Here is a 27,115-nt window from a genome sequence, read left to right as displayed (position 1 = left end):
AATAAAGTTGTGATCCAAGGCAAAAAGAGTGTGCTTAAGAACCCTGGACACCTCTAATTGGGGACTCTAGCAAAGCTGAGTCACAATCTGAAAAGGTTCACCCAATTATGTGTCTGTGGCATGTATGTATCCGGTGGTAATACTGGAAGACAGAGTGCTTTGGGCCACGGCCAAGACTCATAAAGTAGCTATGTTCAAGAATCATCATACTTAACTAGGAGAATCAATAACACTATCTGGATTCTGAGTTCCTAAAGAAGCCAATCATTCTGAATTTCAAAGGATAGAGTGAGATGCCAAAACTGTTCAGAGGCAAAAAGCTAAAAGCTCCGCTCATCTAATTAATACTGATCTTCATAGATGTTTTTGGAATTCATTGCATATTCTCTTCTTTTTATCTTATTTGATTTTCAGTTGCTTGAGGACAAGCAACAATTTAAGTTTGGTGTTGTGATGAGCGGATAATTTATACGCTTTTTTGGCATTGTTTTTAGTATGTTTCTAGTATAATTTAGTCAGTTTTTAGTATATTTTTATTAGTTTTTAATTAAAATTCACTTTTCTGGACTTTACTATGAGTTTGTGTGTTTTTCTGTGATTTCAGATATTTTCTGGCTGAAATTGAGGGACCTGAGTAAAAATCTGATTCAGAGACTGAAAAGGACTGCAGATGCTGTTGGATTCTGACCTCCCTGCACTCGAAGTGAATTTTCTGGAGCTACAGAAGCCCAATTGGTGCGCTCTCAACGGCGCTGGAAAGTAGACATCCTGGACTTTCCAGCAATATATGATAGTCCATACTTTGCTCAAGATTTGATGGCCCAAACTAGCGTTCAAAGTCAACCTCAGAATTCCCAGCGTTAAACGCCGGAACTGGCACCAAAGTGGGAGTTAAACGCCCAAACTGGCACAAAAGCTGGCGTTTAACTCCAAGAAGAGTCTCTACACAAAAAGGCTTCAATGCTCAGCCCAAACACACACCAAGTGGGCCCGAAAGTGGATTTTTATGTCATTTACTCATCTTTGTAATTCTTAAGCTACTAGTTCCCTATAAGTAGGACCTTTTACTATTGTATTTTTCATCTGGAGATGTTGGGACGTCTAGTTGTTAGATCATTTGGGGGCTGGCCTCACGGCCATGCCTAGACCTTGTTCTTATGTATTTTCAACGGTGGAGTTTCTACACACCATAGATTAAGGTGTGGAGCTCTGCTGTACCTCGAATATTAATGCAATTACTATTGTTCTTCTATTCAATTCAGCTTGTTCTTATTCCAAGATATTCATTCGCACTCAAGAACTTGATGAATGTGATGATTATGTGACGCTCATCATCATTCTCACTTATGAACAAGTGACTGACAACCACTTCTGTTCTACAAGCAAACAAGGCTCTAATGTTTATCTCTTGGATTCTTCAACCGGAGTCTTCGTGGTATAAGCTAGAATTGATGGCGGCATTCAAGAGAATCCGGAAGGTCTAAACCTTGTCTGTGGTATTCTGAGTAGGATTCAATGATTGAATGACTGTGACGAGCTTCAAACTCGCGATTGTGGGGCGTTAGTGACAGACGCAAAAGAATCACTGGATTCTATTCCGACATGATCGAGAACCGACAGCTGGATAGCCGTGCCGTGACAGGGTGCGTTGAACATTTCTACTAAGAGGATGGGAGGTAGCCACTGACAACGGTGAAACCCTTGCATACAGCTTGCCATGGAAAGGAGTAAGAAGGATTGGATGAAGACAGTAGGAAAGCAGAGAGACGGAAGGGACAAAGCATCTCCATTCGCTTGTCTGAAGTTTTCACCAATGACTTACATAAGTATCTCTATCTTTATCTTTATGTTTTATTCATACATCATCCATAACCATTTGAATCTGCCTGACTAAGAGTTACAAGGTGACCATAGCTTGCTTCATACCAACAATCTCCGTGGGATCGACCCTTACTCGCGTAAGGTTTATTACTTGGACGACCCAGTACACTTGCTGGTTAGTTGTGCGAAGTTGTGTTTATGCCATGGTATTGAGCACCAAGCCTTTGGGGCCATTACTAGGGATTATTTGAGTTGTGAAAAGTAGTGATCACAATTTCGTGCATCAACATGCCGCAACACTTATTCGTTTGAGGCCAATAAATTACCATCAGTTCTCTCCTATGCAATTAGCTTTTGGCTAGCAGTCAAATGTTTCCCATTTAAGAATATTCAGATATGCGATATATATTCCCATTGCACCACCTTCTTACACCAAAATGGGATCCCAAAGAAGATTGGGAATATATGTTGGATATGATTCTCCCTATATAGTGAGGTATCTTAAAATACAAAATAGAGATGTATTTAAAGCCCGATTTGCGGATTGTCATTTTGATGAATCAAAATTTCTAACACTAGGGGGAGAGAATAAGCTTCCTAAAAAGGAACTTAATTGGAATGCATCATCATTGATGCATTTAGATCCTCGATTAGGCAATGTGAACTAAAAGTTCGAAAGATTATACATTTGCAAAGAATAGCAAATGAATTGTCTGATGCATTTTCTGATACAAAGAGGATAACCAAATCTTATATACCAGCGAAAAATTTTCCAATTCGAATTGATGTCCCAGTAGGACAAGTGCCCACTGAAACAAATTCACGCCAGAAGCGTGGTAGACCGGTTGGTTCCAAAGACAAAAATCCTCAAAAAATGAAAGAGGTAAATACTATTCCTATTGAAAAAGATATAGTAAAGACACCTACAGTTGTCTAAAATCCTGATATAATTTTGACGCCAGAAGACGTTCAAATACCTGAAAATTGTAAAAATGACGAAATCTTGATAAATTATGCTTTACATGAGTAAAATGGGACCAAAATAAGACAATTTTTAATGAAATATTTGCATATAATGTGGCATTAAATATCATGCATGAAAGTAAGGATCTTGAGACAAGAATAGTAGAAAATGTCGACAAAAGAATGATTTGCCAAAATGGGAAGAAGTTGTAAAGACTGAGTTAGACTCACTTGCAAAATGTGAAGTCTTTGGACCTGTAGTCCGTATACCAGAAGATGTAAAACCTGTTGGATACAGATGGATATTTGTGAGAAAACGAAATGAGAAAAATGAAGTTGTACACTACAAAGCTCGACTTGTGGCACAAGGTTTTTCACAAAGGTCCGGTATAGATTATGAAGAAACATATTTCCCTGCAGTGGATGCAATAACATTACATTATTTGGTCAGTTTATCCGCATATCATAAACTATATATGCATCTAATGGATGTGGTAACAACCTACTTATACGGATCATTAGATCGTGATATCAATATGAAAGTCCATGAAGGATTAAAGATATCTAAATTATCCAATGAATATTAATAGGGGTTATACTCAGTCAAATTACAAAGATCTTTATATGGTCTAAAGCAATCTGGATGAATGTGGTATAATCGTCTTACTGAGTATCTGGCTAAAAACGGATTTAAGAATGATGATATTTGCCCATGTGTTTTCATAAAGAAATCTGCATCTGAATTTATTATAATTGCTGTGTACGTTGATGATTTAAATATCATTGGAACTCTTGAAGAGATTCCAACAATTATAAAAACTCTAAAAGAAGAGTTTGACATGAAAGATCTTGGAAAGACTAAATTTTGTCACGGCCTGCAGATCGAGCATACAAAACATGGGATCTTTATTCATCAAACAACATACACAAAAAAGAACTTGAAGAGATTTTATATGGATAAGTCACATCCATTAAGTACCCCAATGATCGTAAGATCTTTGGATGTGAAAAAGGATCAATTCTGTCCTAAGGAAGAAAATGAAGATATCCTTGGTTCTGAAGTACCATATCTTAGTATCATTGGAGCGTTAATGTATCTTGCTTATAATACATGACCTGATATATCATTTGCTGTGAATTTATTAGCAAGGTATAATTTTTCTCCAACCAGAAGACATTGGAATGGAATAAAACAAATCTTTCGATATCTTCATGGAACGGTTGATATGGGATTGTTCTATTCATATGGATCCAAATCACAACTAGCTAGTTGGCTATGTAGATGCAGGATATTTGTTTGATCCACACAAAGAGAGATCTCAAACAGGATACCTGTTCACATATGGTGGTACTGCTATATCATGAAAGTTCACGAAACAGACGATAGCATCAACTTCCTTTAATCATGCTAAAATACTAGCGATACATGAAGCAAGTCGCGAGTGTTTTTGGCTCAAGAGTTTAATCTAATATACTTTGTCATCATGTGGACTAATTGACCATAAGATAGTTCCAACTGTCCTATTTGAAGATAATACAGCATGCATTGGTCAACTTAAGGGTGGATACATCAAAGGTGATAGAATAAAGCATATTTCTCCCAAGTTCTTCTTCACTGACTTCAAAATCAAGGAATAATTGATATCCAATAGATCCGCTCAAGCGATAATTTGGCAAACTTATTTACAAAGTCACTTCCAAAATCCTCCTTTGAAAAATTGGTACATCAAATTGGGATGCGCCGATTTTGAGATATTAAATGATGTCAACAAGAAGGGGAGACTGTACTCTTTTTTCCTTGGTCAGGTTTTTTTTTCATTAGGTTTTTCTTGACAAGATTTTTAATGAAGTAGTCCCCGACACAAAGAATATTGTACTCTTTTTCCTTCATTAAAGTTTTTTTTCCACTAGGTTTTTCTTTAGTAAGGTTTTAATGAGGTATATTCCTAATAGACATCCAAGGGGAGTGTTACAATATGGATACCTATTAAGTATCTACTCAGCATGACTTTGTCCCTCCAATCAAATGATTTTTGGGCGGTATAAACATTGAATAGAAGACGGTGCAAGTTTTCCAAAATTTGAAAAGTTAATATTACACATGTATAAATAAGAATATAAGTTGAGGACTGATGAGCGGATAATTTATACGCTTTTTGGCATTGTTTTTAGTATGTTTTTAGTATATTTAGTTGAGTTTTTAGTATATTTTTATTAGTTTTTAGTTAAAATTCACTTTTCTGGACTTTACTATGAGTTTGTGTGTTTTTCTGTGATTTCAGGTATTTTCTGGCTGAAATTGAGGGACCTGAGCAAAAATCTGATTCAGAGACTGAAAAGGACTGCAGATGCTGTTGGATTCTGACCTCTCTGCACTCGAAGTGGATTTTCTGGAGCTACAGAAGCTCAATTGGCGCGCTTTCAACGGCGTTGGAAAGTAGACATCCTGGGCTTTCCAGCAATATATGATAGTCTATACTTTGCCCAAGATTTGATGGCCCAAACCGGCGTTCAAAGTCACCTTCAGATTTCCCAGCGTTAAACGCCGGAACTGGCACCAAAGTGGGAGTTAAACGCCCAAACTGGCATAAAAGCTGGCGTTTAACTCCAAGAAGAGTCTCTACACGAAAATGCTTCAATACTCAGCCCAAACACACACCAAGTGGGCCCGGAAGTGGATTTTTATGTCATTTACTCATCTTTGTAATTCTTAAGCTACTAGTTCCCTATAAATAGGACCTTTTGCTATTGTATTTGATATCTTGGAATCTTGGTAGCTATCTTTAGTCTTATGCTATCTTAGATCATGGGGCTGGCCTCACGGCCATGCCTAGACCTTGTTCTTATATATTTTCAACGGTGGAGTTTCTACACACCATAGATTAAGGTGTGGAGCTCTGCTGTACCTCGAGTATTAATGCAATTACTATTGTTCTTCTATTCAATTCCGCTTGTTCTTGTTCCAAGATATCACTTGTTCTTCAACTTGATGAATGTGATGATCCGTGACACTCATCATCATTCTCACCTATGAACGTGTGACTGACAACCACCTCCGTTCTACCTTAGATTGGGTGAATATCTCTTGGATTCCTGATACACGACACATGGTTGATCGCCTGACAACCGAGCGCTCGCCTGACAACCGAGCCAGCCATTCCGTGAGATCAGAGTCTTCGTGGTATAGGCTAGAATTGATGGCGGCATTCAAGAGAATCCGGAAGGTCTAACCTTGTCTGTGGTATTCTGAGTAGGATTCAATGATTGAATGACTGTGACGTGCTTCAAACTCGCGATTGTGGGGCGTTAGTGACAGACGCAAAAGAATCACTGGATTCTATTCCGACATGATCGAGAACCGACAGCTGGATAGCCGTGCCATGACAGGGTGCGTTGAACATTTCCACTGAGAGGATGGGAGGTAGCCACTGACAACGGTAAAACCCTTGCATAATCTTGCCATGGAAAGGAGTAAGAAGGATTGGATGAAGACAGTAGGAAAGCAGAGAGACGGAAGGGACAAAGCATCTCCATTCGCTTATCTGAAGTTCTCACCAATGAATTGCATAAGTATCTCTATCTTTATCTTTATGCTTTATTCATATATCACCCATAACCATTTGAGTCTGCCTGACTGAGATTTACAAGGTGACCATAGCTTGCTTCATACCAACAATCTCCGTGGGATCGACCCTTACTCGCGTAAGGTTTATTACTTGGACCACCCAGTGCACTTGCTGGTTAGTTGTGCGAAGTTGTGTTTATGCCATGGTATTGAGCACCAAGTCTTTGGGGCCGTTACTAGGGATTATTTGAGTTGTGAAAAGTAGTGATCACAATTTCGTATACCAAGTTTTTGGCGCCGTTGCCGGGGATTGTTTCGAGTATGGACAACTGACGGTTCATCTTGTTGCTTAGATTAGGTATTTTTCAGAGTTCTTAAGAATGAATTCTAGTGTTTCAAGGTGATGTTCTTATCATCACCAAAGCTGATTGATTCTCATCAATTTAGCTCTTGAATGCAATGTCCTGCTGAAGCTTGGCTATCCATGTCTAATTCCTTTAGACTGAAGCTTTAGACTAACATTGCATGATTCCTGGAATTCTCATTAAGAATTTTGATACCTTTATTTTCTTTTTTACTTAATTTTCGAAAAAAAAATCAAAAAAATTATAAAAATCATAAAAACAAAAAAATATTTTATGTTTCTTGTCAAGTCTAATGTCTCATTTTAAGTTTGGTGTCTTGCATGCATTGTTTATTTGATCTTGGTTCTATTTTCAAGTCAATAGTACAGGGAACTGAAGATTCAGAACATGCAGCAGAGGAATTACACAGAAAAAGCTGGGCGTTCAAAACGCCCAGTGAAGAAGGGCAGACTGGCGTTTAAACGCCAGCCAGGGTGCCTGGTTGGGCGTTTAACGCCCAAAAGGGTAGAGCATTGGGCGTTAAACGCCAGAATGTACACCATTCTGGGCGTTTAACGCCAGGATGGCACAAGAGGGAAGATTCTGTTTTTAATGCAAATTTTTTTCAAGTTTTCAAAGTTTTTCAAAATCAAATCTTTTTCAAATCATATCTTTTCAATCATATCTTTTCAACATTTCAAGTATGTTGCCTTTTCTGTTGAGAAAGGTTTAATGTTTGAATCATATCTTTTCTTGTTATGCAAGTCATTAATTTTTAAAATCAAATCTTTTTAAATTATTTTTCAAATCATATCTTTTCAATCATATCTTTTTAAATCACATCTTTTTCAAAAAAGTTTTCAATCATATCTTTTTCAAAATCTTTTTCAAAATGTTTTTAAAATCTTTTTAAATAATTTTCGAAAAATCTCTTCCCCTCTTCTCACATCCTTCTATTTATGGAGTACCACTCCTCCTCAATGCACAATTCGAACTCTATCTCACTAAGTTCGAATTCTTCTACCTCTTTCTTCTATTTTTCTGTTCCTCTGACACCTCAAGGAATCTCTATACTGTGACATAGAGGATTCCACATTTTCTTGTTCTCTTCTCTTTCATATGAGCAGGAGCAAAGACAAAGGCATTCTTGTTGAAGCTGACCCTGAACCTGAAAGGACCTTGAAGCAAAAGCTAAGAGAAGCTAAGGCACAACTCTCCGAGGACCTAACAGAAATCTTCAGAGAAGAAGAAGACATGGCAGCCGAAAACAACAACAATGCCAACAATGCAAGGAAGGTGCTGGGTGACTTTACTGCACCTACTCCTGACTTCTATGGGAGAAGCATCTCTATCCCTGCCATTGGAGCAAACAACTTTGAGCTTAAGCCTCAATTAGTTTCTCTAATGCAACAGAATTGCAAGTTCCATGGACTTCCATTGGAAGATCCTCATCAGTTTTTGGCTGAATTCTTGCAAATCTGTGACACTGTCAAGACTAATGGGGTTGACCCTGAGGTCTACAGACTTATGCTATTCCCTTTTGCTGTAAGAGACAGAGCTAGGATATGGTTGGACTTACAACCTAAAGACAGCCTGAACTCTTGGGAAAAGCTAGTCAATGCCTTCTTGGCAAAGTTCTTTCCACCTCAAAAATTGAGCAAGCTTAGAGTGGAAGTCCAAACCTTCAGACAGAAGGAAGGAGAATCCCTCTATGAAGCTTGGGAAAGATACAAACAATTGATCAGAAAATGTCCTTCTGACATGCTTTCTGAATGGAGCATCATAGGTATTTTCTATGATGGTCTCTCTGAACTGTCCAAGATGTCTTTGGATAGCTCTGCTGGAGGATCTCTTCATCTGAAGAAGACGCCTACAGAGGCTCAAGAACTAATTGAAATGGTTGCAAATAACCAATTCATGTACACTTCTGAAAGGAATCCTGTGAACAATGGGACAAGTCAGAAGAAAGGAGTTCTTGAGATTGATACTCTGAATGCCATATTGGCTCAGAACAAAATATTGACCCAACAAGTCAATATGATCTCTCAAAGTCTGTCTGGAATGCAAGCTGCACCAGGCAATACTAGGGATGCTTCATCTGAAGGAGAAGCTTATGATCCTGAGAACCCTTCAATGGAAAAGGTGAATTACATGGGAGAACCCTATGGAAACACCTATAATTCTTCATGGAGAAATCATCCAAATTTCTCATGGAAGGATCAACAGAGACCTCAACAAGGTTTCAACAATAATAATGGTGGAAGAAATAGGTTTAGCAATAGCAAGCCTTTTCCATCATCTTCTCAGCAACTGACAGAGAATTCTAAGCAGAACCACTCTGACTTAGCAACCATGGTCTCTGATCTAATCAAAACCACTCAAAGTTTCATGACTGAAACAAGGTCCTCCATTAGAAATTTGGAAGCACAAGTGGGTCAGCTGAGCAAGAAAATTACTGAACTCCCTCCTAGTACTCTTCCAAGCAATACAGAAGAAAATCCAAAAGGAGAGTGCAAGGCCATCAACATGGCCGAATTTGGAGAGGAAGGAGAGGCAGTGAACGCCACTGAGGAAGACCTCAATGGGCGTCCACTGGCCTCCAATGAGTTCCCTAATGAGGAACCATGGGAATCTGAGGCTCAAAATGAGACCATAGAGATTCCACTGGACTTACTTCTGCCATTCATGAGCTCTGATGAGTATTCTTCCTCTGAAGAGGATGGGTATGTCACTGAAGAGCAAGTTGCTAAATACCTTGGAGCAATCATGAAGCTAAATGACAAGTTATTTGGTAATGAGACTTGGGAGGATGAACCCCCTGTGCTCACCAAAGAACTGGATGACTTGTCTAGGCAGAAATTACCTCAAAAGAGACAAGATCCTGGGAAGTTTTCAATACCTTGCACCATAGGCACCATGACCTTCAAGAAGGCTCTGTGTGACCTAGGGTCAAGTATAAACCTCATGCCTCTCTCTATAATGGAGAAGCTAGGGATCTTTGAGGTACAAGCTGCAAGAATCTCACTAGAGATGGCAGACAACTCAAGAAAACAAGCTTATGGGCTAGTAGAGGATGTTCTGGTGAAGATTGAAGACCATTACATCCCTACTGATTTCATAGTCCTAGAGACTGGGAAGTGCATGAATGAATCCATCATCCTTGGCAGACCCTTCCTAGCCACAGCAAAGGCTGTGATTGATGTTGATAGAGGAGAATTGATCATTCAAGTGAATGAAGAATCCTTTGTATTTAAGGCTCAAGGATATCCCTCTGTCACCATGGAGAGGAACCATGAAGAACTTCTCTCAAAACAGAGTCAAACAGAGCCCCCACAGTCAAACTCTAAGTTTGGTGTTGGGAGGCCACAACCAAACTCTAAGTTTGGTGTTGAACCCCCACATTCAAACTCTAAGTTTGGTGTTGGGAAGTTCCAACATTGCTCTGGGTATCTGTGAGGCTCCATGAGAGCCCTCTGTCAAGCTACTGACATTAAAGAAGCGCTTGTTGGGAGGCAACCCAATGTTATATTTTATCTATTTTCTTTTGTTATTTTATGTTTTCTGTAGGTTGATGATCATGAGAAGTCACAAAATCAATTGAAAAAGCAAAAACAGAATGAAAAACAGGAAGAAAAATAGCACACCTTGGAGGAAGGCCTTGCCGGCGTTTAAACGCCAGTAAGGATAGCAGTTGGGCGTTTAACGCCCAGTCTGGCACCATTCTGGGCGTTTAACGCCAGAAAGGGGCACCAGTCTGGCGTTAAATGCCAGAAAAGGGCAAGAAGCTGGCGTTAAACGCCAGAAATGGGCACCAGCCCGGCGTTTAACGCCAGAATTGGCTCAAAACGCATTTTTGCATGCCATTTGGTGCAGGGATGACTTTTCCTTGACACCTCAGGATCTGTGGACCCCACAGGATCCCCACCTACCCCACCACCCTCTCTCTTCTTCACCCATTCACCAATCACCTCTACCACTTTTTCCCAAAAACCCTTCACCTATCAAATCCCATCTTTCTCTTCACCACTCACATCCATCCTTCATAAAACCCCACCTACCTCACCATTCAAATTCAAACCACTTTCCCCACCCAAACCCACCCATAATGGCCGAACCCTACCCCTCTCTTCACCCCTATATAAACCCATCTTCACTCCTTCATTTTCACACACCCTAAACACTACTTCTTCCCCTTTTGGCCGAACCACAAAGCCATCTCCCTCTCCTCCATTTCTTCTTCTTCTACTCTCTTCTTTCTTCTTTTGCTCGAGGACGAGCAAACCTTTTAAGTTTGGTGTGGTAAAAGCATTGCTTTTTGTTTTTCCATAACCATTTATGGCATCCAAGGCCGGAGAAACCTCTAGAAAGAGGAAAGGGAAGGCAAAAGCTTCCACCTCCGAGTCATGGGAGATGGAGAGATTCATCTCAAGGGTGCATCAAGACCACTTCTATGAAGTTGTGGCCTTGAAGAAGGTGATTCCCGAGGTCCCTTTCAACATCAAAAAGAGTGAATATCCGGAGATCCGACATGAGATTCGAAGAAGAGGTTGGGAAGTTCTCACCAACCCCATTCAACAAGTCGGAATCTTAATGGTTCAAGAGTTCTATGCCAATGCATGGATCACCAAGAACCATGATCAAAGTGTGAACCCGGATCCAAAGAATTGGCTTACAATGGTTCGGGGGAAATACTTAGATTTTAGTCCGGAAAATGTAAGGTTGGCATTCAACTTGCCCATGATGCAAGGAGATGAACATCCTTACACTAGAAGGGTCAACTTTGATCAAAGGTTGGACCAAGTCCTCACTGACATTTGTGAAGAGGGCGCCCAATGGAAGAGAGATTCAAGAGGGAAGCCGGTTCAATTGAGAAGGCATGACCTCAAGCCCGTGGCTAGAGGATGGTTGGAGTTTATCCAACGCTCAATCATCCCCACTAGCAACCGGTCGGAAGTTACTCTAGACTGGGCCATCATGATTCATAGCATCATGATTGGAGAGGAAGTGGAAGTTCATGAGGTTATAGCCCAAGAACTTTATAAGGTGGCAGACAAGTCCTCTACCTTGGCAAGGTTAGCCTTTCCTCATCTCATTTGTCACCTCTGTTATTCAGTTGGAGTTGACATAGAAGGAGACATCCTCATTGATGAGGACAAGCCCATCACTAAGAAAAGGATGGAGCAAACAAGAGACCCCTCTCATCATGAGATCCCTGAGATGCCTCAAGGGATGCACTTTCCTCCACAAGACTATTGGGAGCAAATTAACACCTCCCTAGGAGAATTGAGTTCCAACATGGGACAACTAAGGGTGGAGCACCAAGAACATTCCATTCTCCTCCATGAAATTAGAGAAGATCAAAGAATAATGAGAGAGGAGCAACAAAGACAAGGAAGAGACATTGAGGAGCTCAAGCACTCCATAAGACCTTCAAGAGGAAGAACAAGCCGCCATCACTAAGGTGGACCCGTTCTTTAATCTCCTTGTTCTTTATTTTTCTGTTTTTCAAAAAATTATGCTTTATGTTTATCCATGTTTGTGCCTTATGATCATTAGTGTATATGCCTTAAAGTTATGAATGTCCTATGAATCCATCACCTTTCTTAAAAAAAAAAGTTCTTAATTGAAAAAGAGAAGAATTGCATGAATTTCAGATTTTATAACAGATTAATTATATTGATGTGGTGGCAGTACTTTTGTTTTCTGAATGTATGCTTGAACAGTGCATATGTCTTTTGAATTTGTTATTCATGAATGTTAAAATTGTTGGCTCTTGAAAGAATGATGAAAAAGGAGACATGTTACTGAGGATCTGAAAAATCATAAAAATAATTTTTGAAGCAAGAAAAAGCAGTGAATTCAAAAAAAAAAAAAAAGAAATAGAAAAGAGAAAAAGAAAGAGCAAGCAGAAGAAGCCAATAGCCCTTTAAACCAAAAGGCAAGGGTAATAAAAAGGATCCAAGGCTTTGAGCATCAGTGGATAGGAGGGCCTACAGGAATAACATCCTGGCCTAAGCGGCTAAACCAAGCTGTCCCTAACCATGTGCTTGTGGCGTGAAGGTGTCAAGTGAAAACTTGAGACTGAGTGGTTAAAGTCGTGATCCAAGGCAAAAAGAGTGTGCTTAAGAACCCTGGACACCTCTAATTGGGGACTCTAGCAAAGCTGAGTCACAATCTGAAAAGGTTCACCCAATTATGTGTCTGTGGCATGTATGTATCCGGTGGTAATACTGGAAGACAGAGTGCTTTGGGCCACGGCCAAGACTCAGTAAGTAGCTGTGTTCAAGAATCATCATACTTAACTAGGAGAATCAATAACACTATCTGGATTCTGAGTTCCTAAAGAAGCCAATCATTCTGAATTTCAAAGGATAAAGTGAGATGCCAAAACTATTCAGAGGCAAAATGCTAAAAGCCCCGCTCATCTAATTAATACTGATCTTCATAGATGTTTTTGGAATTCATTGCATATTCTCTTCTTTTTATCTTATTTGATTTTCAGTTGCTTGGGGACAAGCAACAATTTAAGTTTGGTGTTGTGATGAGCGGATAATTTATACGCTTTTTGGCATTGTTTTTAGTATGTTTTTAGTATATTTAGTTGAGTTTTTAGTATATTTTTATTAGTTTTTAGTTAAAATTAACTTTTCTGGACTTTACTATGAGTTTGTGTGTTTTTCTGTGATTTCAGGTATTTTCTGGCTGAAATTGAGGGACCTGAGCAAAAATCTGATTCAGAGACTGAAAAGGACTGCAGATGCTGTTGGATTCTGACCTCCCTGCACTCGAAATGGATTTTCTAGAGCTACAGAAGCCCAATTGGCGCTCTCTCAACGGCGTTGGAAAGTAGACATCCTGGGCTTTCCAGCAATATATGATAGTTTATACTTTGCCCAAGATTTGATGGCCCAAACCGGCATTCAAAGTCACCTTCAGATTTCCCAGCGTTAAACGCCGGAACTGGCACCAAAGTGGGAGTTAAACGCCCAAACTGGCATAAAAGCTGGCGTTTAACTCCAAGAAGAGTCTCTACACGAAAATGCTTCAATGCTCAGCCCAAGCACACACCAAGTGGGCCCGGAAGTGGATTTTTATGTCATTTACTCATCTTTGTAATTCTTAAGCTACTAGTTCCCTATAAATAGGACCTTTTGCTATTGTATTTGATATCTTGGAATCTTGGTAGCTATCTCTAGTCTTATGCTATCTTAGATCATGGGGCTGGCCTCACGGCCATGCCTAGACCTTGTTCTTATGTATTTTCAACGGTGGAGTTTCTACACACCATAGATTAAGGTGTGGAGCTCTGCTGTACCTCGAGTATTAATGTAATTACTATTGTTCTTCTATTCAATTCCGCTTGTTCTTGTTCCAAGATATCACTTGTTCTTCAACTTGATGAATGTGATGATCCGTGACACTCATCATCATTCTCACCTATGAACGTGTGACTGACAACCACCTCCGTTCTACCTTAGATTGGGTGAATATCTCTTGGATTCCTGATACACGACGCATGGTTGATCGCCTGACAACCGAGCGCTCGCCTGACAACCGAGCCAGCCATTCCGTGAGATCAGAGTCTTCGTGGTATAGGCTAGAATTGATGGCGGCATTCAAGAGAATCCGGAAGGTCTAACCTTGTCTGTGGTATTCTGAGTAGGATTCAATGATTGAATGACTGTGACGTGCTTCAAACTCACGATTGTGGGGCGTTAGTGACAGACGCAAAAGAATCACTGGATTCTATTCCGACATGATCGAGAACCGACAGCTGGATAGCCGTGCCGTGACAGGGTGCGTTGAACATTTCCACTGAGAGGATGGGAGGTAGCCACTGACAACGGTGAAACCCTTGCATAATCTTGCCATGGAAAGGAGTAAGAAGGATTGGATGAAGACAGTAGGAAAGCAGAGAGACGGAAGGGACAAAGCATCTCCATTCGCTTATCTGAAGTTCTCACCAATGAATTGCATAAGTATCTCTATCTTTATCTTTATGCTTTATTCATATATCACCCATAACCATTTGAGTCTGCCTGACTGAGATTTACAAGGTGACCATAGCTTGCTTCATACCAACAATCTCCGTGGGATCGACCCTTACTCGCGTAAGGTTTATTACTTGGACGACCCAGTGCACTTGCTGGTTAGTTGTGCGAAGTTGTGTTTATGCCATGGTATTGAGCACCAAGTCTTTGGGGCCGTTACTAGGGATTATTTGAGTTGTGAAAAGTAGTGATCACAATTTTGCATACCAAGGACACAACAATACGAATACAAAATACTTTTCTATCTCTTTCTCTCGACCTACTTATACTACAATAGCATATAAAATTCCCTTTCTTTCTATTTTTCTTCGTGAGTTTTTGAGTTGCAATATACTAATATATATATATATATATATATATATAGGTGCAGTCTCTCGTGGCTATTCTCTTTCCGTGGCTATAGTGGCTAAAGTCGTTAGACTTATCTCAACTTGACACTTGAAATAGTGGAAGGCTTGTTGACGCATTCAGCTCCCAAAGACATTCTAGGTACCAACCCGGAAACGTCACCCCCATCCCTCCCCATATTTTGGACGGGGCCAAAGACTCGACCCAACCCGCATAACACCCAAAACCCCAATCTTAGGACGCGCATCCTTGACCGTCATGGCGACTTGGTACCCTGCGGCGGTGGTTTGGCTGGAGCTTCATCACTTGCTGCCTTTATTATCTGATTTCTGCTCCTCTGATTTTGCTTTATTCGGTGTCTCCAAAATTTCACTCTCTATTGCTTTGGTTTCACATAGCTTACAATATTCATTTTCTTCTTCTTTTCGCGTTCTCTACTAGTTCCAGCGATTGGCTCAGAATACGATCACATGCTTCAGAGCTGGTTCCCAAGAAAGCGCCCCTTCCTAACCTGATTTACCTTAGGTTCGAGGTCTCCACAATGCTGCTCCATGGCCACTACTCTCAGAAATGCGATCTCCATCATTTCCAGCCTTTGACCACTTCACCTTATCCATTGCCATGCCCATTTGTCGTTTGCCATTGCCCATCCTTGTTCGAGACACTTCTTCCCTTCACCGCGCTGGCCAAGTTCTCATTCAATTTGGGCCTAACCCGATTTTGCATGCTAAACTCTTCAGACCAGTTATCAACAATAGGAATACTTATATCTAATGATGCCAGGTGTTGTTTTTCCATTCGCTAGTCAAATTGTAGCCACCTGTAGTCACTGCTTGCAAAGCCACTAGAGTCGTGGCCATATATATATATAGTGAGTCAGTGAGATAATAATATTGGTGAATTTTAATACTAAAGTCTTATATTTATACATTTTTATTTTATATTTAGTGCATCTTTCTTATTTATTTTACAACATTTTTTTATCAATTCATCGTATATAATTTAAAGATGATATTTATGTATAGTATTAAAGATGATATTTATGTATAGCATTAACTATGGTGACGTATCTATTTAATAGTTTTTGAAATGAAATTCTATCTGTTTTGGTCAAGGTTCTGAAAACCGATTCGGGATCATCGGTCGAATCGGTTGAACCGTAAACTGTGAAGAAACGGCAAAACCACAAATTTAAAAAACCGGAGCTGAGCTGTTGAACCGGTCAGGAACCGGTCGGTCAAACCAAATCGTGACCCGGCCGATTTTTTGAATGCACGTCCAAACGCTGTCGTTTCAATCTCTCTCGGTAACTCCATATGCCCAGAATCCCAGATTTAGCCTCCAGTTTGCCATAACCCCTAACCCCATCCTCCCAATCTCATCGTCCCTCACCTCTGTCCCTGACCTCCATTCAGCACTTCAGCCACCGTCTTGTGCCACCACCGTCGCGACAGGGCTCGCTCCTTTTCTTTCAATCGCGCAGCAGCCATTGCAAGCTTCCTCCCCTTCCATCGCACAGCCACCCTGGGTAACGTCGAAGCCTCCATCACGCAGCCACGCCGCCGTTGTTCCTAGCTCTGTTGGTCACTCGGTTCAAAGGTGCTCCACCATTGCTCCTTGTCTTGGTCATTCGGTGTCTCTGTCAGTCTGTCTCCCTCTTGCATGCTTTGTTGAAGGTGTCTTCGAGCTTCCAGGTAATTTTTTGAACTGTGAACTGAAGGCATCTTGGTCATTCTGCTCCTTGTCTCTGTCCCTCGTTACAATGATTGTTTGATTGAATAACTGTTGCATGTCTCTGTCTCCCTAATGAGTATGATTTAATAATTGTTTGAATCTATGAAGCTCTGTGAACTGAAGTCATTGAAGTCTGATATACTGATAATCTGATATAGTGATATTGAACTGTGAAGTGTGAAGGCTGTGAAGTGTGAAGGCCAAGCTTCCACCGCTGTCTCGCCGAGGTTCTACCGCTCTTCAAGCTCTGTTCCCCCGCGCTCCAGCCCCTGTCTTTCTGTTCGAGCTGCTTGGCCCTCTGTTCCGACCTCTCCTCGCGTGTTAGAGCCATCGTTCAACCACCGTTCTATTTCTGTTCAACCATCTCCGTTGCATTTCAAAGCTCTAGCTCCCTCTCCCTGTTCTGTTCGAATTTCAAAACACGCTCCAGCCTAAGGTAATTTATTTTCCTTTACTTGTTCTTTTTTGTATTAATTATTCAGTTATTATTTTATTTAATTTTTGTTTTTAATGATTAGTATTTTGTTCAAGTTCTTATTTTCTTGTTGGTTTGCTGTATTTTAAAGCTTTAGTTATTCTTGTTATTTTGATTTTTAATTATAATTGATCTTACTAACTTGTTAATTTGATAAATTAATGTATTAGTGCTGTTCTTAACTTTTAAATTTTAGATTGTTAAGTTGTTATGTTGTTCTTGACCTTTTGATAATTTGTTAATTTTTTAAATTGTTAAGTATATAAATTATTCATGATGTTGATCTTAATTAATTATTTTTGTTACTTCATTAAATATTTTTCTGGGTTTCTGATGCAATACCTAAGATTAAAAATTGAATAGAAGATGAGCAATATTGATTTTCTTTTTGTTTGTTTGTTTGAATATGAATTCAAGATTCTGTAAAACTGACTTTTACTAGGAATCCTACAGCTTGCTCAATATGTTTCAGTTCCTCCCAGGCTGAGCAACCAATATACTGTGCATGACAGATTCATGTTATGATATAAATATGGAATAGAAGGAATGATCTCAAATGGTTGATTGGTGCTCACCTCATCAGTGGACTCAATACACTATCTCTCTAATTCACCCAATCATGCCTTTACATACTCTCTGTTGCTGAATGAACAACACTCATGACGCAACAGAAGACTAGCAGTGATCAAATTAAATACATCAAAATGTTAGTATTCTCTATGCAGCAATTTGACATGTAATATGAAGATGGTGAATAATTGAATTGTTTGTGATTGATTATTTATTTATTTTTTTTATTTGACTTTTGTGTTTGTATTTGGATGAGATTATAATATTGTGGTTGATGTAATACTTTTAATTTGGATAATATTTTAAAGATTATTAGTCTATAATTATATTTTTGTGTGTTTATTTATATTTTATTTATTATTTTTTATAAAACAGTTTTTTCGGTTCAACCACGATCGAAACGGTTGAACCTATGAACTAGTGAACCAGTAGTTAGAGCGGTTCAATGACCGATTCAATTTTCATAACCTTGGTTTTGGTAGGATTCGTGATAAATAAAAAACAATTGACAAAAATTATATAAAAATCTGAAAGACAATGAATATTTTACTATATAAAACTATATCGGTTCTATGTTTATGTGGCAACAACAGAATATACAAATGTAGATAAATACATGAACAATTTTATTTTGTTTCGCATTATCTATTAATAAAAGGACATATTTTTTTGCTATTTACTATCATAAAAAAATGTAATTGATGTTTTTTACTTTCAAAGATTAATTAAATCTAAAATTAAAATTCTTAAGGATATAAATATATAATTGTCACTTTATTTTTTTTAGTTTTGAGTGTGTTAATAAAAAAAATAGTGAGAAACACTGCCTAGCTTTGGTTTGTGTTTATATATTTTGTTTTTATTTTTAAATTAATACAACTTTATATAGTTATTTTTATATAAAGTTATTTGTTGAAAATTATTAAATAATTTGATATTTTTTATTAAATTATTATTTAAAATGGATCTCAACTCTTAACTTTATATGAAGACAAACTACATATGATTTTATTTTTCTCAAAAAAATATAGAAACAATAAAAGTCTAATAATAAAAATACTGGAAATAAAAATAAAAAATAATTTGTAAAAATATTTTTATTTTTTATTTTTATTTTTAAAAGTAATTTTTTTAACGTTTTACATCTTAAAAAATGCAATTAATTTGTGAAATAAAATTCATTTTCAAACATTGAAAATAATAAAAATATCTTTGATTAGTCTATTTTTAAAACGTATTAAAAATATGTATTCATATTTTGTATAGGATAATATACAAAGATATATAAAATTTTTTAAAATTTTTTAAATAAAAATATTGTAATAATTTTTGTTATAAAAATTTTATAAATTAATTAAATTTAAATTTTAACTATTTTAATATTAAAAATAATAAAATCAATGATTAATAATTTTATTTGTTTTCAAAATATAACAATTATTCATTAATAGTAATATATAGTTTGTGATTAAATTGTAATAATACATTAGAATCTTTTATTTTCAAAAGTTTTTCTTTAAATAATATTAGTAGTTAAATTTATAGATATTTTCTGGTGATTTACGAGTAAAATTTTCAAACACTTTTACTTTTATGTTAAAATTGATTTGTACAAGTATAACAAGTGCAATTACCCGTGCTATATGCACGTGATAAAATTGAAATTATAATTTTAAATTATAATAATTTGATTAATAAAAAATTAATATGTTATGCATTGTTTGTTTTTTTTTTAATTTAGTATTAATTGGATTAACTCTAAAATAGTTATTAATCGATTTTAATAATCTACTTTCTTCAATAAATCAAACATATATACTAAATGTGATCATAAATAATATAGTAATAGTTTAATCTATCCACAAATATATTGGCTATTATCACACTCTAAAACAAATTAAATATAAAAGCTATTAGCACGCACTTATAAATCTATAAAATTGCACTGTCTTTAATTTGTGCAAGGGTTTATTTATCAAATAAACTTAAAATATAAACAAAAAATATTTATAAAATAGACCTAGCATCACTTGAAAGAATCATAGAAAATAATCAACTTACCTTATCATCCATAAGAACCATTTCTATGTAAGTCGTGTTGTTCTTGTCAAATTTGGATGAGACTTTTCATAATCTTATAATTCTTGCCTTTATTTTTCAAACTTTTTTATTACATACTCTATCATAGGTAATACTGTTGATAGAATCGTAGTTAATATCCTTTAGGTATGAAAAAATAATAAACAGAAGAAGTTCTATGTCTGAGGTACGAATTTTCTAGATGATAAATAATTGTAACAATTCACTATTAATCCTTCTATATATATACACACACTAATTATACACGGTAATAGTTAACAAATATTTTTAATGGAGATACTTACTCAATATATATGTTATCGACATTAATTATATGCCAATATTTTTAGGAAAAAGCTAAAAGAGGAGATATATAAATATATATAATATTATTGCTATATAAGAAGCATACATAAATTGCTACATTTTTTATTATGTTATACAACTTAAAATTATACTATCATGTTATTATTATTAATCCTAAATACTTGCTATAATTATATCAAATTTAATTATGAATCTAAATAAATAAAATAGATAACATTCAATATTATTTTTTTTCTTTTTTACATTCAATATTACTGTAAATATAAAAAAGTAAAATAAATAATAAAAAATATGAGAAAAAAATAAAACATATTAATTAAAATTCAATTTGTTATCTAATTAATCTTGTGTCCATACGATATAACTTTACAAAAATGTTATGAATCACAACCTTTAATTTTTATTCTACAAAAAAGAAAAATACTATATGTAGCCTTTAGTAGTACAAAAAATAATTATAAAAATTAATTATTGATATTAATATTAAGGGTTTGTCTACAATCAGCTCAAATCTTTTGAGCTTATCTGATGCACCATGAAATTTAAAGCGTTAGATTAGAATAATAAACAATCTAATAGTCTAGATTTAATTTATTTATAATTTATTAAAAATTACAATAAAAAATACAAATTTTTTATATTTTAAAATTGCCCCAATATAAAACTTGAAAACTAAACCTAGCTGCCTGCGCATTCTTCCTCTTTGCGATGACCCTCCATTTCTTCCCCTACCCTCTTCCTCACCAGATACCTTCATGTTTCAATTCAATTTCTCGACTTCATCTAAATTCCTTTGAATTCGTTTCAGACGCAGTGCCTCACCACAACAACAACCACCTCTCATCCCTCAAATCCTTCTTCATCCCCTCCTCCTCCGCCCAAAACTGTCGATGATGTCTGGAAAGACATAATCCTAACCCACTCTCACAGAGACCCACCTCACCATAATCACTACCTGTTCGAGGAAGAGACTACAGGAAGAGACTGATCTAATGGACACTTTGGCTTGCAAAATATTCACCAAGACTATTGTGTTTGTGCATTCCAGGATAATGAGCCGGACATCATTGATGGTGTGGTGCTGAAACGGGCGCATGTGATTAGAACCAGCATCGGTGGCCGAAATGGTCAATCTAGGCAGGTAAAATAATTCTGGGTCATTTGGTAATGGGAAAACCTTGATAATGTGAATGAGAAACATTCTATCACGAACAATTTCTCCTTTGGTTACTGGTCATTGATCATTCTCTAACAGAATATTAGCTATATTGCAGAAAAACAAGGCATGTGTTTTTGAGATCTCGAGAAGAAGGAAATTTAAGAAGAAAGGTGTATATGCCTTTAGAGATGAGGCAAGCAAGCTTCTTCCATATATATAAATAATCTGTTTTATTCAATTGAATTTAATATAACTCAATTTATTGGTGTGTGTTGTTCATGTTAGGATTATAATTTTTATGTGAATTTTGTTATGTCACCATTCATTGTTCAAGAGTCCAGAAGGGAATCATGTATGCCCAAGACTTAAGCCTTTGGATGCTACAAGAGGGCTTTGACCACTTGAGCTACAAATTTCTGGTATCACTCTTTTCTATTTAGCTTCCATTCTTTTGTGTGTATCTTGTGTTTTTTCCTAATTTAATGTTCTGATAAATATAACTCACAGATGTTTCTGGAGTTACAAAAGTAGCTTATTTGAAATTGAAGGATCTTTGGAACCTGCCCAGTGGCACTAAAGTGGTGTTGCCACTTAATGATTTGAAAGAGGCACCAGTAGAAATATAACTCATGATCAATTACAAATATAACTCACAGATGCTGTAAGGGAATCTCATGATCAATTATACATTGCCACGGATATTTCTCTAAAGGTATTTTAGTTTTTGCTTGAATTGTGTTCATTAAGATGTTGTTCCTGATTTTTAGTGTTTATGATGAATTCACTTTGATGCTTAATTAAAGGCTTTTGCTGATACAATTCATAGATTCATGCAGGAATAAGTGATCATGAAAACATGAGAATATGTTCCACATTAAAGCATGAAAAGTTGTCAGCTGAAGCTGTGAGATATCTTGGTAGAAATCTGGCGTTTCCTTCAGAAACAAAATCAAGATTGAATGTAAATAGACAAAGCCAAATGAAAAGCTTGCTGCAGAAAAATGATCACTTGAAAAGTTTCTTTGACTCCATGTTTTTCAAAAGCTTCAAGAACATTATCATTGATGTCAAAGAAGATGCTAAAAAGGGAACAATGTTATATGATGGTGATGAAGGAATACATAGTAGTGGGACCCAATTGGCAAGTCTAAAGAAGATAGAAAATCATAGTTTGAGTTTGAACAATGCTGCTGTTTATTAGTTGCTAAAACTATGTGCATAAGATTAGCTTAATTTTTTATTTGACACTCAAGTATATACTTTCAAATCATGTATAATATATTTGATATACGATATTATTTATTAAAAGTTGTTTGCTTGCTTGCTTGTGTTTAAATGATAATCGCTTAGCATAAATATTCAGGGCTAATCTTAAAACAAACATGAAAGGGTATCAATCCAAACAACACTTATCAGCTAAGGTACCTTAACCTGTCACGAAAAGTGCATTGATAGCAATAACTAATTTGCTTAATTGAAAGTGTAGGAAAATTAATTTGCAATAAGTAATTTGCTTAATTTTGCACTGCTGTGAAAGAAGCTGTTTCTTTAAAATTTAAAATAATTAGAAAAAATAGCTGATTTTCTAACATTACTCAAATCTAAAACACTCACTTTACAAGCACTTGCTTAGTCAACCAATAAAATGCAACAGTTCATATTAAGCTTTAAGCAAAATGATACTACTGAAATCCAAATTAAAAGCCAAGGGCATATATATGCATGTGCCTAATAAATATGATATATAATCATGTATCAGAATTTAGGTAATTTTTCTTATTTTGCAGTGACATAGTCATTTCATTTCACTACCGCACATGTTCTCAAACATAATGTAACACTAGTCAACAAGCATTCAAAGGTTTCCTTGAGTCAGTTGTTAAACTCATAATAGAACCATAAATGTAAACAAACAGTAGAGCAATTTTCAATCTAAACTCAACAACTCCGCTGTTGTAGCCTCCAAAAGTAATGAAAGAAAAAACACAACATCAAATAGCTAGAACTCATAACTTGTTCAATACTTCTATAAATAGTTTGGCATAAGAAAAATCATGATCTAGATGAACTATTTTCTTTTACTCATTTCATTAAAAAAGAATCATCTATAAATAGTTTGGCATTCTTCTTTTAATGCAAATTATATAACTAACTAAACATTGGTTACTCAAAGACAGAATATACGAACAAGTTAACTAAAAACCAGAACATCAGAGTTTGTTACATCACTTAAAAGTAAGAACCGAGAAATTTACTTCTTACGCATCCACATCCATTCTCATACCATTGTTTGTAAAATTCATGAAGCCTCATGCCTCACTATATTAGATACCAATAGAACAATAATAGAGAATTACAATTGCTACATATGATTATCAAATTGGCATGAATCTTAGCTATACCAACATACTTGTAGCACAAAACAGAACAAATATAGCCTACAATCCCTGAATCAGAACAAATAAATAGAACAAAAAAATCGAATGAAATCAACGAAAGGAAGCAATACAATAGATTCATACAAGGGAGTGGAGGAATACAACAAGAAGATAAAAGGAACAAAAAGAAAATTAAATCAATGAAGTAACTTCATACCTGAGTCTGAGGCTCCATTGTTACTCTGGAAGTGGAGGATGCAGGGGGATGGAGCACCACAGCGCTGACAACCACTCGACGAGAGAAGAGAGAAGAGAGAAGAGGAGACGGGGAGGGAGGGCCTACGAACGACGCTGGAAGATGGATTGGACGGCAACAGTGACGGCTCAGCTGAAGGGCAACGGCGAATGCTGAGACCAGCGGAGAGTAGAGTAGGTGGCGGCGACGGGTGAGTAAACAGGGGAGAAAGAAATTGGGGATTAGGGTACCGTATGATGAGTTTGGGGTGGGGTTGAATTTGGATTAAGAGTTTTGTTAGTTAAAACATAAAAAAATTATTATTATTATTAAACCCCATGTGGGGTATATTTCTAATTTATATTTTGTGCCTATTAGAAAAACTCAAAAGGCTTGAGCTTACTAAAGACAGACCCTGATATTAATCATAATTGATTATTAATACTCTAATTTTTTAAAATATATTTTACCTTTTTAAAATATAATGCATGTACCGTGTAGATTTTATTATTATTATTATTATTATTATTATTATTATTATTATTATTATTATTATTATCCACTAATTGATATTAATTAAATGGGTCACTATTAATGTGTGCATCAATTATCTCCTAATAAAATTATTGCACTTGAATGAGAATTAGAACTATATCAATTGATATAATTAGAATGATTAAAAATATTGATGATTTATAAGTAGTTTAATAACGCATTAAATATTAATTTGATATAATTATAATAAAGATATTTTCTGAAATTAATATAATCATGCATTATTCATGAGCTAATTGTAATATAATTAAAATAAATTTATTTAAAAAAATTCATGTATAATTTTCAGAAATTATAATAATTTTTTTATTTATATATATGTATATATTAATTTTGTTAAATAATTCTCTCTATATATATATATATAAATAAAAAAATATATGAATTATATTTTGTTAAACTCCATGTTACCAGCTATTAAAAATATTTAAATCACATATATTAATTTTTTTGTTATAATTATTTCGTTTTATATATATGATTAATTTTTATTCTACAATCGTGCAATAATATTTTTTATAATATTATTGCTATATATGAAGCAGCTTTATATTACTATAATTATATCAAATTTAATTATGACTGTAAATAAGTAAAATAGGAAACAATCAAAACTAATTTTTTTTATAGTCAAAATTGACTGTAAATATAAAAAATAAAATCACTAATAATTAAAAATTTGAGTATAAAATAAAAATCCATAAGCTAAATTCAATTTGTTAACTAATTAATTTTATGTCCATATAATATTTTTATTATTATATATTGATTAAAACTGTGAATACATACTAATAAAATTATTACATACAAATGAGAATTAGAACAATATCAATTATATTAATTATATAAATTCAAAATTTTTATTATTATTATTATTGAGTAATGATGATAATTTATGTGATAATTAATATTACCTATAAAATATCTAAAATTAAAAAATATTCAAGTATAATTATGTGACAATTATAATTAAAAAATTACTGTATATGAGGTCACGTGAATTATTATTATAATTGATATAATAATTACTATAATTACTACGGGTGTGTTTGGGGATCACGTTGAGGAATAGAAAAGCACGTTTGAGCGTCTTGAACGTTCCAATATCATGTTTGGCAACTTTTTGAAATTCCTAACCCAGAAGTGCTTTCACCTCTGAACGTACGTTCACGTGAAGCTACAAATTCAAGCTTCTGCGTTCACGTTAAGAAAATTAATTACTGTTGGAGGAATTAGGTAAGGAATTTATACCATATCTACCAACTGTACCCTTCATTTCATCTATAAAAAGGATGCACATAACCACATCATTTCACCATTAATTCTCTGTACGTTCTTCCTCATTTCACCATTAGTTCTCTGTATGTTCTTCCTTATAGTTTTTTTTTTAGATTTATTTTTATCACTGCTAAGTTAAAGATTTTAATTTTTTTTATTATTTTTAATTCTTTCTTTCATATTTTGATTTTTATATTTTTTATTTATATGATAAATATTTTTCATATTATTTTTTAGTATTCTGATGTTATTTTTTTAATTTTCTATTATTATTTTTATCATTTTTTTTATTTATATGACAACTATTGTTGATATAAATTTTTATTTTTATTAATTTTTATGATACTTTTATTATTTTTTATTTATATAAATGATACTAAATTAAAGAGTACTAATGACACTAAAATAGATTATAAAATATTTTTTGTTTAATATTATAAAATGTATAGTACTCCCTTTTATATTTTTATTTCTTATTATTTTTTAGTTCATATGAATTTTTTTTATTATTTACTGTTTTTTATGTTTAATATGTAAAGTGTCTTTTTTATTTTTATTTGACTTTGTTCTTTTTATTTTTTACTTATTTTTTATCATTGACTTTTTTTTATATTATTTTTTCAGTGTTCTAATCCCTCAATCCTCAGGTATGTTATTACTTTTTTTATGGTATTCTTATTATTTATTGTTTATATGAATTCTATTTTTTTTCTCTTTTATGCACTGTGTTTATATCTTATGCGAAGTTTATTTTATTTTTTATTTGATATAGTTCATATAAATTTTTTTATCTTTTATTATATTTTTTTATTCATATGATATATATTGTTGGTGTTATAAAATTTTTATTATTTTTTATTTACGTGAGTTCTCATTTTATATTTTATTATACTTTATTTTTGTATCAGTTGAAATTTTTTATTTTTTTTGACTATGTAAAATTTATAATTATAATTCTCATATATTATATTTTATTGTAACTTTTTTTATAATATAGATTAATTGATCCCATTAAAAAAGATAAATTAAAAAAAGTTATTCATAAGTATTAATAAAATTATGAATGTTGGATGCCCAAAAAAGTCTTATAAAAATAAAATTATTGAGAGTACGGTATAAAAATAATATTAAATTAATATTCTCACGTTATTACTGAAATTAAAAAAAAGTTAACATATTCGACTAAATATTCTTATATATATATCTAAAATTTATATTTTTTCTAATAGAACA

At 34.8% G+C, this 27,115-nt stretch overlaps 1 non-coding gene across 1 annotated transcript; it reads right to left on the bottom strand.

The window, feature by feature from the left end:
- Nucleotides 1-8,352: 8,352 nt before the first annotated feature.
- Nucleotides 8,353-8,460, bottom strand: LOC130983776 (small nucleolar RNA R71). Its single transcript, XR_009087753.1, has one exon. It is a non-coding gene; the product is annotated as a small nucleolar RNA R71 (small nucleolar RNA).
- Between the last annotated feature and the right edge of the window lie 18,655 nt (nucleotides 8,461-27,115).

The sequence above is a fragment of the Arachis stenosperma genome, chromosome 5 (assembly GCF_014773155.1).
Source record: "Arachis stenosperma cultivar V10309 chromosome 5, arast.V10309.gnm1.PFL2, whole genome shotgun sequence".
Classification (NCBI taxonomy): domain Eukaryota; kingdom Viridiplantae; phylum Streptophyta; class Magnoliopsida; order Fabales; family Fabaceae; genus Arachis; species Arachis stenosperma.
The sequence above is the reverse complement of the archived record's forward strand: the minus strand, read 5'-3'. Positions and strand labels throughout refer to the sequence as shown.